Below are 15,593 nucleotides of genomic sequence, written 5' to 3' on the forward strand. Positions count from 1 at the left end.
TCTACAATCAGTATATTAGAATTGAATCTTTTCCTAAATGGAATGGCAAACAAATATTTAACAAAAAAGATCTGTTTGTACTCTTTTGATACTAGTATAACAAGATATACTGCTAGAGAAACTGAATCATGTAAAAAGGAAAACATTTATTAAAAATAGCTGATTTAAATTCTTATGAGTTTTAAAAATGAAATTGTACACCATGAAAACAATAAAACTAATGTTATTATCTCACAAGAGCTGTTATTAAATTTCTCCTTATAACTTAAAACATGTTTTTTAAAAGCAAAGGAGGAAAAAAGATACTAACGTTTACAAATAAATGTTACAAAAGCTCTGTGGATTAAAAACTCTTCTGGTTCTCAGTCTCACACATACTAAGTACAAAATCATACTGTTTTTAAACACGGCTTTGAATCCTGGTTAATTAAACCTCGGGTGGATACCTACCCTTCTGCTAACTTACGATGGTTTCAGTAAAAATCAGAAAAACCTCCTAGAGGGCCAAACAAGAATACAAACTGCCTTGGCTCCCAGAAACAGAAAACACCCAGAATCCCCTGGGATTATAAAATCATCAATCACTGAACATTTATCATTACTGAGACCGCAGGCTAACATTCAAGAAGACATTAATGGGGCTGAAACAGGCCTCACTATCTTTGCAGGCATGCTGTCAGTTCAACCAAAGGGCTAGGAACTGAGGGCTAAGTAACTGTCAAATCATTACAATTGCTTATGGATGCATGTCACAACTCCTTCTGCTGTTCTGTTTTAAAACTAATCTTCTGGGAGTGCTAACTCCCAGATGAATCTTTGTTTCATTTTTACCTACTTTAGAATTACTGATACACATGTGACAGACATACAAGAAGAATCTTGGTGACATTTACAACTTGGTTATGACCACAAGGATGTCCTCTGGTAGCCACAAGGAAAGTCTCATCTGTCACAGCCACATGCAGTAGAGGCTTATACAAAACACAATGGCTCCTAGCTAAGGTCACTCCTTGGAGTTTACTTTTGTTGTTTAAAACTTAACACTCTTGAGGTGCTAAGTGACATGTCACTATCTCAGACATCTGGGTATTTCTGCCACTTCCTCCCCCTGCCACTTTTAGGTATGTAAGTCAAAACAAGGCACTGAAACCTACAAAACACTCACTGAACCAGTGTTTAACATCATTACACAATGATATTACTCCAGAAAAACGCCAAGAGAAATGTGTTTGTAGGTGAGCCACACTGTTCACACTTCACTTAAATGCAAAAGAACAGCAAAAGATTAATTCTGTATGCTCTCAGAACTCTTCATTCTTGAAGTACCAAAAAAGAACTTGTTTCTATCCTGACCTTAAAAATAAAACATTCAAGTTTTTAAAAACTATCTCCTAAAGCACAAGAATACAACTAGATCTAAGTTTTAGGGTAACAATCAAATGATTACACGCACATAGTATATTAACTTCAAAGATTATGTGTAACATAGATTAACAGAGAGGATAGTTATCTTTAGGCTTCCATTAATATGTGCTCAAAGAACACAGAAATTATTTTACTACCAACCACACATAAATAATAGTAAGTACTATCCCTTACCCATGGGCATCCATATTCTGCAGGACACAGTACAGAATTTACTACAAGATTATTTTCCAGTCTACTGATAAATTCTGGGATTGTCATACTGCATGACAGAGAAGTAGTCTAGAAACTTTTTTTAATACATACAAGCAAGATTTGCATATCAACCCTCAGTAAGGCATAATTTTGCTCATGTAAGATCAAAAATTAACAGAAATTTGAACATTTTCCCTACACCTCAAAAGTTCATCTTAATGTATACAATTTTCTTGAAAAGTTACAGCCCAAGAGGCAAAGAGAAATAGTACCTCATCCACAGATGCAAACTGATGCAACAGGACAGGACAAAGAAAACGGACTTATAAAAGACTGACATAGTTTTGGATCTAATATATACCAAAACTTCACCTGAAAGATGAACTAGCTACTGTTTCTAGATTATTCGTCATTCTTTCCACAAAGTCGTAGTGATATCTACCAGAACAGAACTTTTCATGAACCAAGATGCACAGTTAAAAACTGATTTATAAACATTTAAGTAAGATCACTATAGGTCACATTTTTAAGATTAGTTCTAGAAAAGTACAGTTATCTGTCAGCTTGTTAATGTGTCAACTAGCTGGACGATACCTAGAACAGTGTTTTGCAAACTTCAATATTCATATCAACTGACCGGAGATCATGTTAAAATACAGATTAAGAAGCATAAGGTCTAGGGGTGCCTGGGTGGCTCAGTTAGTTAAGCAACTGACTTCGGCTCAGGTCATGATCTCACGGTTTGTGAGTTCGAGCCCACACCAGGCTCTGTGCTGACAGCTTGAGGCCTGGAGCCTGCTTCAAATTCTCTCTCTCTCTCTCTCTCTCTCTGCCCTACCCCTGCTAGTGGTCTCTCTCTCAAAAATAAACACTTTAAAAAAAGAGAGAGAGAGAGAGAGAGAGAGAAACATAAGGTCTAGAATGGGGCCTGAGATTCTGCAGTTATAACACAAAGGTAATATGATGCTACTGGCCCACAGACCACACTTCCAGTAATAAGAACATAAACAATCTGGAAATACAGATCTCTTTCACATACAGAGAAGAAAAATTCAAGTCTAGGAAGGTGATAGCCAGGTTTCCCCCAACCCTGCCTCAACCAGAACCACATTAAAAATACCAGAAGTTTCCAGAGAATTATGTTAGGAAGAAATCTCACAGTTAACCAAAAGATCTAAAGCAATCAGAATAAAAAATATTTTTATGTATGTAGGTCTGTATTCCTCCATGTAGTTATAAGGAGAAGACAGATGTCAAATAGTACTTTAATGAGACAAATTTAGTTGACCTGGAGTTTAAACAGACTCCATGAGTACCACACAGATTTAGGCAATGGGGATGGATGCTGATAGAAAAGGCAAAAGGAAAGAATGCCATACATAATACAGTTTCGGGACAACAGAACAGCAGGGAAGAAAGTGGAATAATGCAGTGGTCAGCCAGAATATTAGAGGGTAGAGAAAATAAGGGAAAGGTGACTGGCCTGAGGGAGGGGGTAGAGTAAAAAGAAGGGAATAAAAAACAAGCAAGCAATTGTTAAGATGAAGCCCAACAGATCAGTCAATGGTATTGATAAATGAATGCTATTTCAGTGTTAGGATGAAAAGGAAGTAAGCCACTAAGATCATTAAATACAAAACTATCAAGGTGCATATTTTAAACTGACAGAACATCACTATGCTAATAAAAATGGTCAATTCTGTAAAATGGCTTTACTATTAAAATAACCATTAATAAAATACTTTTGTACATAAGAGATGATAAACGTACATTATATAGGATAGCACAATATTACCAAAATCATCTATCATAGCAGCTTTTTAGTCATAGTATGCTAAAACCATAAAAATATTTCCAAATGTACTCTAAAAAATTACTGTTCCTGTTTAATGATAAAAATGGAAAGCACTCAAAAAAAATCAGTAACTGATAAAATCAGTTGATACACAGATTACAAAAATTGTTCAACTCTATACTTAAAATCTGTCTAAACTACAATTTAATTTGCAAATCTTAAAAAGTCTCGTCTATGAATGCATAACACTTTGCAAAATCTTTATATTGTGAAAGATGTTCTATAAAAACGCATTTAGTACTTTTCTCTATGTTCATTTCATGATACACAATTCAGAAATGTTAATCCCTGCTATAATATGACAAGAGACCTGACGCAGTCAATCAGATCTTCCACCATTTTTAAACTAATTTAAAATACACACAATAAGTCAAATCTTTTCTGCCACAAATAACAAAACAAAAGCACCCAGTATTGTTTACATAATAGTACTCTACTCTGGTTTGTCTCCTCAAAAATACAAGAACTTTCACTGTTGGTTAATTTTTTAAATATTTCATTTAAAAAATTTATTTCCCCCAACCAATAAAGTGTAATCCACAGAGTACCTTCCCAGGTTGGTAACAGACTCATGGTTTTTCTAATCTATATTGCTATTTCTTTGTATAAAAACCAGTGCCTAACCCTATTTTAAAATATCCTTTCCAATTCTTTTCAATAGTTAAAAAGGGAAGGGCAGGAAAAGGCTATTTCAACAAAAATTTACCTTCTCAGAAAAGTTTTCCCTCTTTGCCAGGTCCTAATAAGATCAAATTGGGTGAATTCATTCTGGGCTCCCACAACAGTGAGAACTTCCATTAAAATCACAGTTCAAACTTATTGAAATTACTTAACTATCCATTTAAATTATACCATAATTAGCTGTTATAACTGCACTGCCCAGTGTAGTGGATAAATGTAGAATTTTTGAGCCAGAATGCTAGATGTGAATTCCATCTTTCCATCCACACATACTAGCTGTGTGACTTGAGGCAAAGCAATCTTTCTTGCCTCAGTTTCATTATCTGTAAAACTGGAATAATAACAATATCTTCATCTCATGGGTTGTTGTAAGAAGTAAACAAGTTAATATACTGTACCAAATGGAAAAGTGCCTGGCACATAGTAAGCATACAATAAACGCTGGTCACTATTTTATCATCTCATTTAGAAATTGTTGTCTAACAAATTTTGAGAATGCATGGACCGTGTCTGTTTTTTTCATAATTACATCCTCAGAACAATGGCTATTGCATACACAGCAGTTGCTCAATAAATGATGGATAGGAGATTTTAGCTGCTAAATGCTGCGGAGGTTCAGATATTATAAAGGTTCAATCAGTTTTTCTATAGAACAACCAATAACTCATAGCAGAAAGAAGGCTGATGAAAAACTAGCTTATTTAACTGGATTGAATAAGAACCCACAGACCTTTGGTATTTAGAGAGCCACAGGATTTTGCACCATGTATTGAAATCCTCTAGCTCCTAAGTGGTCAATGCCAGCAGCATCAGTTAAAAGCTATAAGCCATCAGAAAGCTTTGGACAAGACTAGGATACAAATGGATATGACCATATCTCAAAGACAGGTAAAAGTGAAATAAAAATAAGTAGCAATAGCAAATGAAGTTTAAAAGAAAAATGGTGGTCTTATATTTCTTTATATACACCTATGATAAATTACCAAAATAAATGTCTACATAAAGAATGTTATACTTTTTAAAACAAATGCTTGAATGTGATTTGTCTCTCTCCATTAAAATGCACCCATGAAAAAGACAAGTGAATTGACTTGATCACAGTAGTCTGTTATCTGAAAGCAGGGACTCTGTCTATATCTATCACTAGTGACAAGCACATTAATGGGCACACAGAATGTAACTAATAAAATCTGTTAGTTTAATGAATGAATTAAATGAATCAAGCTTACACATGAAAAAGCTACTTAATATTCAACAGGTTAAGGTTCTGTTATCCTTTAACAGGTCAGATGCTAATACATAATAAATTTTCCTGACAAATAGATTTTGTCATCCAGGTTCATAAATTCCTGGAAGGAAGAATGTTTTCTCTTTATGATCCCAAAAGAGACCAGTACAGAAATTTGCATGTAGTAAGTGTTCAAGCTTTTCTTGAGGATGAATAACCTCTCCAGGTAACTTTTTGAAGTTTTTTAATTTTAAATTTTTTAGTAATCTCTATATCCAAAGTGGGGCTCAAAATTACAACCTTAGAATCAAGAGACATGGTCTTCCTACAGAACCAGCCAAGTGCCCCTCCAGGCAACTTTTATTTTAACATTTATTTGTTTGTTTGTTTATTCATTTTTTGAGAGAGAAATAGACCACAAGTGGGGGAGGGGCAGAGAGGAGACACAGAATCTGTAGCAGGCTCCAGGCTCTGAGCTATCAGCAAAGAGCCTGATGCGAGGCTCAAACTCACAAACCTCGAGATCATGACCCGAGCCACGTAACTGATTGAGCCACCTAGACATCCCTATTTATTTTTGAGTGGGGGGGTGGGGGGAGAGAAAGCAGGGGAGAGGCAGAGAGAGAAGCAGACAAAAAAATCTGAAGCAGGCTCCGTGCTATCAGCAGAGAGCCCGATGTGGGGCTCAAACTCATCAACAGTGAGATCATGACCTGAGCTAAAGTCAGACGCTTAACCGACTGAGCCACTCAGGCGCCCAACCTCCAGGTAACTTTATTTATGAATGCTAAGACATGGTTTCATACAATTACTATAACCCCAGACTGAATAAGACAGTCTTAAATTGTCACAGGTGGGAGGAGAGGGAGAATCAAAATCTTTTAGAGGTGAAAAGGATCCTCAAAAAATATGATGGACACATGAAATACTGCTTAGCACAGGGACGTGAAATACTTGTGAACATGAGATTTCAGAGGACCACCTAAAAAAGCTCACACAGGTTCAATGCTAAGTTAAGCCCACTCACGTTCACAAATTTATCCAAGTAACTGCTAATGCCATCTGTTAGAAGCAAAGTTGATGCTCTCATGTGCTGGCCTATAGTTTTGTTGTGTTGGAAAGTTTACAAGCAGAAATGTTTCTACATTTTACTTGTTTAAAGTTCATTCTCTACATGGAGAAATCAAAATATCTCCAGGCATCACACGAAAAAGAATACTGAAATGAGAAAAGCAAAAAATACATTACTGAATCCAGATGTTACGTAGGATTTTAGGGCCCTAATACACCATATAGTTCACACTCATTTTACCTACCATACAGATGAAAAGACACTAGTGAAGTTCAGTGTCTTGCTAAAGATCTGGAAGTGAGGGAATGGCACTGAGGTTAGTAAGAATTCCACATACCTAATAATCCATTCATAGTGGATTGATTATATGAGGCAAGTGTAGCCAAGATTCTCATTTTACATATTAAAAAACTAAAGTTCAGAGTAATCAAGATGACAAAACAAATGGACTTAAACTCTGAATCATTAACTTCTAATTAGAAGTTTTCCCTTATTCTGTACCATTATTCTATGTTACATAAAAAAAGACTTGCTTCTTAAAGTTGTTGTTAAATTCCTTGATATTAAGTTCAAAAAAGATGAGCAAATCTTGTTTTGGTGGTTTTCAGAGTTAATTCTAGAAAACTTTTTCCATATTATAGGTCTACATCTTCTAGGTTTTTCAATTCTAAATTCTTAATTACCATCCTCCTGACAGATTTTTAAAGTTAATTTCTCCACCAATGACTATATCAAAATCATAAATCCATGAACACGTGAAACAGAAAAAGTGAAGAACATCTTTTCACTACAAGTACAAAAGAATGTAAAATAAATTACTTTGTCAAAAAATTATTAACCCATATGTACTGTAACTATTTTCTATAAAAAATTCAATGGCAAAATGTCATTGAGTACTATTACGTTAGTTTGTAAGATTATAAATAAGCAGCACCAACAACTGATGTTTGAAAGAATACAGAAAAACAATACTTACATAGAGGAATTCCACTCATTCTGTTTGTTTGTTTTAGCCCCACATATTATGTGGTTCTCCCCAAAACTACAGACAGTAATGCCAGACAAGAAGTATACTATTCTGTCGATGGTTTCTAATGTTTAGATTTTGGCTGCTTCTCAGTAACTAGCCAAACTTAAAGAGACTGTTAGTTCCTTTCAGTTCAGAAACGGATGCTCCATTTAGAACAAAAATTTAAAAAACAGTGAAAAGTAAACTCAATTAGAAAATTATCAATCTTAAAAAATTATACTATAAAATACAGTATAACATATGTAACATTTTTAGGACATCTGTTAATTTAGTTTATTCCTAAACTAACATCCTGACTTTACACTTAAAAAGTATTTATTAAAAGATTACAAAATTAACTCAAAATGGATTAAAGAACATAAAAGCCTAAAACCATAAAACTCTTAGTTGAAAGTATAACAGGTAACCTCCTTGACATCATTCTTGGTGACGATTTTTTGGGGTTTGACAACAAAAGCAAAGGTAACAAAAAGCAAAAATAAGCCAATGGGACTACATCAAACTAAAAAGCTTCTGCACAGCAAAGGAAAACCATTAACAAAATGAAAATCCCATCCCAACCTATGGATTATAATATGTGCAAATCATGTATCTGATAAGGGGTTAATATACAAAGTATATAAAAAACTCATACAAGTCTTCTATGGTGACAGATGGTAGCTACCCTTGTGAGCACAGCATAACAAAAACTTGTCAAATCACTATGTTGTACACCTGACATTAATGTAACGGTTGTAGGTCAACTACAATAAAAGGGGGGGGGAGGGGAAGAGCTCATACAACTTAATAGCAAAATAACCCCAAATGATCTGATTTAAAAAATGTGCAAAGAATCTGAATACATTTTTCCAAAGCAGATCTACAGATGTCAGAAGGCACATGAAATGGTAATCAACATCACTAATCAGGAAAATGTAAATCAAAACCACAATAGGGTATCACCTTATACCTGTTCAAAATGGCTATCTTCAGAAAGACAAGAAATAACAAGTGCTGGCGAGGATGTGAAGAAAAAGTAAACGTCTCATGCACTTTTAGTGGGAGTGTGAATTGGTACAGCCACTATAGAAAACAGTATGGAGGTTCCTCAAAAAATTACAACTAGAAATACCATATGATATAGCAATTCCACTTCTGGGTATATTTGAAGAAAACAAAAACACGATGAATCCCCATGTTCACTGCAGCATTATTTACAAGCCAAGACATGGAAGCAATCTAAAGGGTCCACTGATAGAAGAATAAAGAAACAGGTGAGTAAACACACACATACACACACAGTGGAATATTCTTTAGTTGTAAAAAGGAAGGAAATTTTTCCATGTGCAACAACATAGATGGACCTTAAGGGCATTATGCTAAGTAAAATAGGTCAAACAGAGAAAGACAAATACTGTATGATCCCATTGATGTGTAACCTTACAACAAAACAAAACAAAACAAAAACCAAGTTCATAATTACAGAGAACAAACTGGTGGCTACCAGAGGCAGAGATAGCGTATGGGAGGTAAGAGTGAAGGGAGCAAAAGGTACAATCTTCCAGTTATCAAATAAATAGGTCTGGGGATGTAACATATAGCATTTTGACTACGGTTAACAATACTGTATTGTATATTTGAAAGTTGCTAGGAGGGAATCTTAAAAGTTCTCATGGGAAAAACAATTTTGTAACTATGTGTGGTTATGGAGACTTGTTACGGTGATCATTTTGCAATATATATACACAACAAATAATTAGGTATATACTTGGAAACTAATATGTATCAGTTATATCTCAATAAAAAGAAAAAAGATTACATTCACATTAAATACATAATTTTCCCCACTTTTCTTCCTATATATCCTTTTTGCATTTTCAAAAGGTATTAGCCTATGATGTATTAGATAATATTTTTTTTTAAAGGTAGTCCTCCACAGATAGTTTGAGAAGCACTAGTCTATATCCTTGGTACTAAAAATGTGGGCCTAGAATAGCAGTACTGGCAGTTTTGTGAGACTGTTTAAATGCAGAACCTCTAAGTGCATCTGAGACTTAAAAACTCACAGTCTACATTTTCAAAGGACTTTCAGGGGATTCATATGCAAATTAAAGTTTGAGAAGAACTAGTCCGTATTATCTTGTAAATAATGGAACCTGGTACATGGCAAAATAATATTAGCTCATTTTATTTCTTCTCCTCCTACCATTAGCACTTCATTAAGTTCTAAAAAGTTCACATTTTTAAAACCAATTCTTTCATTGTCCCTTTCACATACTATATATAACCAGGGAAAAGTAGATAAAAGTGTTAAAATGGCGATCTACTGCAAAAAAAGTCTCAGATTTTACACATTTTATAAAGCTTTTATCTTCTACTACTGTATGTCAACAGATTAAGACTAAGCATATAATAACTGCTCAATAAATATTTTTAAATATTTGCTATTTGTGAAATCAATTCAAATAAATCAAACCTAGGAACAAATAACTTTATTAAAACCCATTCATTAAGAAGCAATAACTAATTGCAAGAAGGAAATGAGCAAAACAATGTTCTGACATTCAATGCAATAACATATTTTTAAATAACTTTTTTTTACTTATTTTTGTTATCTTTTATTTGAGAGAGAGAGAGAGAGAGAGAGAGAGAGAGAGAGCGCGCGCGCATGCGCAGGAGAAAGGCAAAGGGAGAGAGAGAATCTTAAACAGGCCCCATGCTCAGCGAGGAGCCCAGAGTAGGGCTCAATCCCACAACTCTGGCCACCCAGACTTCCTTTAAACAGTTTTAAAACACCGCTTCTATATGTTAAATTTTGTTAAATGATAAATGTTTATTTTATAAGGTGAGAAAAATAAAAGCAAAAATCAATTCGTATATAAACTAACTTTTTTTAATTTTTTTTTAACATTTATTCATTTTTTGACAGAGACAGAGCATGAGTGGGGGAGGGGCAGAGAGAGAGGGAGACACAGAATCCAAAGCAGGCTCCAGGCTCTGAACTGACAGCACAGAGCCCGACGTAGCTCGAACTCATGGACCATGAGATTATGATCTGAGCTGAAGTCGGACACCCAACTGACTGAGCCACCTAGGCGCCCCTAGACTAACTTTTTTTAACCTCTATAAAATTTATAAGAAAACGACTAGAAAAATTGTATGTATTAAGAGTTTTAGGTGGCTCAGTCAGTTAAGCATCTGACTCTAGATTTTGGCTCATGTCATGGTCTCATGATTTGTGAGTTCAAGCCCTGCACAGGGCTCTGTGCTGACAGTGTGGAGCCTGATTGGGATATTCTCTCTCACTCTCTCTGCCTCTTCCCTGCACTCTCTCCCTCTCAAAAATAAATAAAAAACTTAAGAAAGAGTCTTAAATTTTCTTGCCTATATTTTCTAAAATTTCTATGAAAACCATTTGTTGCTTCCTAAAAAATATATAGTTTCTCAGTTTTTTTCCTGTAACATGATTAAAGTACCATACTCCCATTGTAGAAAATTGATAATTGTACAGAAATAGCATCCACTTTGTAGGAAAAAAAAGATCCCTATGTCATCTCAACTGAGATGCAAAATCAACAAAATTTGGACATTTTCTTACAATTTTTAAATGTTTCTAAACTAGTTTACACATATAAAAATGTATGTAACAAATAGCTTTGTATCCACAATTTAACAAATAAAACATTGCTAATATAGCTTGAACCCCTATGGAATTGCCTCAAATTCCCCTCCAAAGTAAACAATACCCTAAATTTGTCTTTTTAACACTTTCAGGCATTAGTTAATACTTCTATTATATATGCATATTCCTGAAATAATATATAGCACCATTCCGCATGTTTTAAAATGTTATCTAAACAGTATCCTTTTTTTCTTTCTCACTTAACATTCAATATGTAAGACTGACATGCTGAAAAAATGTAGTACTGGTATAGACATGCTGGTACTATATAATATTCAATTTATAAACATACCACACTTTATCTATCCATTCTCCTTTCAATGGTATTTGGATTTCCCACTTCCCCCTATTAAAGATAAGGCTACCATAAACACTTTAGCATATAACATGGAAATTTATGTGAAATTTTCTCTAGGAGTATGCACACCTTCAAGTTTACTAGACCTTACCAAACTGTTCTGTAGGATAGAAATACGTTCATTTAAGAAAAAAGTCTCTAATTTTATACTGAATCATGAAGTTCTAATAGACAGCCCTAACTTATGGAAAGAAAGCTTCCCAAGTCTACTTAAAAGTTGTATGTAATTTGTGATGGACTTCCCAGATGGCAAAAAGCAAAGGAATCGCAATTACTTATTGTGTTTACTTATTAGTTCAATTACATAGTTTTTTTCTTATCTAAAACAGTCTGTCCTGGGTTAAAAGGCAGTCCTTTGCTATAATAAATATTCAAGACCGCATTTGTTAAATGAGTTACTCTTCTCTAGGCTCCTTAGTTTATCTTAAGGTTCTATAAATAAAACTGCATCCATTATTCCAGGTGTTGATCAAGCAAAACTTGACAGAAATACAATAATATTTTTAGTTTGTTGCAAGTATCAGGTCTTGATGCTCAGCGAATAGGCTGTTATAGCCACGTAACAGTGTTGACTGATGTTGATTGTTAGATTATGACCCCACAAGCCTAACAGACATGATTAAAAGAGTAATGTATGTCCTAGTAATATCCATAGGACAATACTTTTGAATTCTCTTGTCAGCTACGGTGATACTGACCATGAACCAGCCATTTCCTGCTCCTAAACTAAAGCCACTCATATTTAAGGGTAAGCCTGAATTAAAAGTTTAACAGTGAAAGAATGTTCTTTTGACAACTTGGCTTATATGGGTGGGAAATCCGTGGCCTAGATTTATCTCCCTGAAGGTAAAAGTAAATAAGACACAGATGAAAGATCAGGGATTCCTTGTAGGAATACACATGAAGTTTTTACTCAGTCTAACTAATTTAAGGTTTCCTATGCCAACCATAATAGCATAGATTTGATGATACTATTTGCCAGAACATGAGTTAAAGGCTTTACTCACTTAATCCTCACAACCTCATGAACTACTATTCCCATTACATGGATAAGAAAATGTGTGCAGAAAATTTACATAATCCACATGATATCCAACAGTAAGTAGCAGAATGGGTCTGAACCCAAGCAGTCTGACTCCAGAGCCCACCGTACAATGTTGCCTCTCTAGTAATAACTGTTCCTCCTTAGAATTATTGTGAATTAAATGGCTCAATGACAGGCTAGAGCCACACAAAATGAAAAGTATGTGTTCAAACAGTAATTCACAAGTGATAAAGGAATTAAGCCTGGAACATGCAACAACAACAAGACAAAAAAAAATTAACACCCAACTAGGCAAGTGGTATTTGAAATAGCAGAGGCAGTCATAAGAGCTTTTGAGAATTTGTGAACCTGTGGATTCTGATGGAGAAAAAGCAAACAAAATGGGAAATGGAAAAATTTCCTTTGGTAAGTGGATATCAAGTACATTCATTCATTCCTCTTATAGAATACTCCCCTTGCCCAAAGTGGGAATAAATTGTAGCAACCTTCAAATGATGCTAAGATAGTTCCTGGTGAAAAAGTAAACAGAGGCCCCAACACACCTAGAAGCAAATTTATATGCCAGGACCAGCAGCTCAGTGTCCCCATGTAAGATGGAGTTTATGATGACATGCCAATTATAAGGAAATGGGGCAAAAACTCTAGAGAAAGGCTATGTAACTCTGTTTCAACAAACTAAGGCATTTTATCTGAATGGCACCGAATATTGCAACAACAACAGCAACAAATATATGTATCTCCTACAGAGGTAGGAATCTTTAGGGTTAGAGCCTGAAATCCAACTTCAACTGAGGCTCACCCAGAGAAAGTGTCAGAGGAGGCACCTCATCTTCCTTAGAGAATTGGTTACTTACTCTGCAGAACTGAAGCTACCCAGGCATAGCAAATGAATGCAAAAGGACTTTTAAGAAAAAGACCCATTATGCCCTTCTTCAGTTCCTGGATCTCTGGAATTCCTGGTAGGTACCTAGCTAAAGTACCACAGGTGCCATATAGATACTCTGCCAAAGAGAGAAAACTTTACTTCTACCTAGTACTGGAGGAAGACAGTGTTCCTGATTCCTGATTTATAGTTTCTCTTGCAGAGTTCTCAGCAGCTAAAATGTTAGGACTCTCTTAAAAAAAAAAAAAAAAAACAACAAACAGAAAAGCATCACCATCAGATAAGTGAGGTAGGTGCAACTACTCTGTGACTATATCTGTTATACAAAACCTAACTTTTAGAGATGAATGATAAATGGGCTTCTGAAAACTAAAAATGATCCTCTTAGCAGAGACTTGTATATTAAATTTTTAAAAATGTTTATTTATTTTTGAGAAAGAGACAGACTTGAGCAGGGAAAGGGGGGAGGGGGAGAGAGAGAGAGAGAGAGAGAGAGAGAGAGAGAGAGAGAGAGAGAGAATGAGAATATATGAATGAATCCAAAGCAGGCTCCAAGCTGGGAGCGCAGAGCCCAATGCAAGGCTCAAACTCATGAACCATGAGATCATGACCTGGGCTGAAGTCAGATGTTTAACTGACTGAGCCACCCAGGTGCCCTGAGACTTCTACATTAAATGAGTAGGTTAGTGAAAGAGTTCATCAAATTTTTCTTGGTTTTTGTAACATTCCTCATTTTTAACTTTTAGAATTTTTAAATTTGACAAAGCACTAACATTTGAGAAAGCTTCTAATTTTTTTTAGTTTAGGAAAGCATTTTAAAGTTATATTTGTAAACAGGACACATGTGCAGCTTTAGAATCACTGCTTCCCATCAATATGTTAATAATATTTCAAAGATGTATTTAACAAACTTTTCTCTTTTTGGTTAGCATTTATTGCTGACAACATCAATGGAATTAGACTCTAAATACATGACCTCTCCCATTTTCATGGTCCTTTTGTAATAGAAGACCCATCACTCATTTTTGCATGCTTGGCAGACTTTGTTTTACATATCAGTAAATGAAGCTATCTCCTTCTCCATCAGCTGCCTAACCCAGAAGGCCTCTGAATAACTCCAACATCCTGCTAAGGAATGACTCCTGGGGGAGTACTCACTTATCAGTTTGAGGAACACATACAAGATCTGAATATGGGCAAACTAACTTTTTAAAATCACTAAAAGCAGGATTTTTGTGGCTATTCATGTGTCCAGATAGCTTAGCTCACTCATATCATATATTTAACGAAATTAAGTGAATTCATTAAAAAAGAAGAAAAAAATTAATGTAACAAAAGTAGTTTCACCCTTTCTCTATTCTAAAAACCATGTACCCTAGAGGAAGTATGAGAAGTAGAATCTATTGTTCTGTCCATAAAGGGTTTTTGAATGCTTCTCAGGAGACATATCTCACTCCATGGCTATTCTATTATACAAAGATAGTATTCTTCATACAATATAACATAAACCAGCAACTTCATTTAGTAAACAACCACACAAATAGATATCAGATCCATTATCAGAGGGAAACTTCACTCAGATGTGTGTATGTACATTCTACTTATCCAATTAAATGAAATTGGCAAGGCAAGATTAAGTGGTATTACTTTATTAGAATACTTTTGGCAGGGCACCTAGGTGGCTCTATCAGTTAAGTGCCCAACTCTTGATTTTGACTCAGATCAAGGTCTCACAGTTGTGGGATTGAACCCAATGTCAGGCTCTGCACTGACAGCACAGAGCCTGCTTGGGATCCTCTTTTTCCTTGTCTCTCTGCCCCTCCCCTGTTCATGCTCTCTCACAAAAATAAATAAATAAATAAATAAATAAATAAATAAATAAATAAATAAATAAATAAATAAATAAAACTTTAAAAAAGAATACTAATATACACAATTAAAAGTAAAAATGGGGGCGCCTGGGTGGCTCAGTCGGTTAAGCGGCCGACTTCGGCTCAGGTCATGATTTCACAGTCCGTGAGTTCGAGCCCCACGTCGGGCTCTGTGCTGACAGCTCAGAGCCTGGAGCCTGTTTCAGATTCTGTGTCTCCTTTTCTCTGACCCTCCCCCGTTCATGCTCTGTCTCTGTCTGTCTCAAAAATAAATAAACGTTAAAAAAAA

General features: G+C 35.1%; 1 protein-coding gene across 12 annotated transcripts in view; it reads right to left on the reverse strand.

Moving 5' to 3' along the window:
- TCF12 (transcription factor 12) overlaps window positions 1–15,593 on the reverse strand; it is a 379,898-nt gene that overhangs the window by 186,975 nt on the left and 177,330 nt on the right. The window lies entirely within an intron of this gene.

The sequence above is a fragment of the Neofelis nebulosa genome, chromosome 7 (genome assembly GCF_028018385.1).
Source record: "Neofelis nebulosa isolate mNeoNeb1 chromosome 7, mNeoNeb1.pri, whole genome shotgun sequence".
Taxonomy (NCBI): domain Eukaryota; kingdom Metazoa; phylum Chordata; class Mammalia; order Carnivora; family Felidae; genus Neofelis; species Neofelis nebulosa.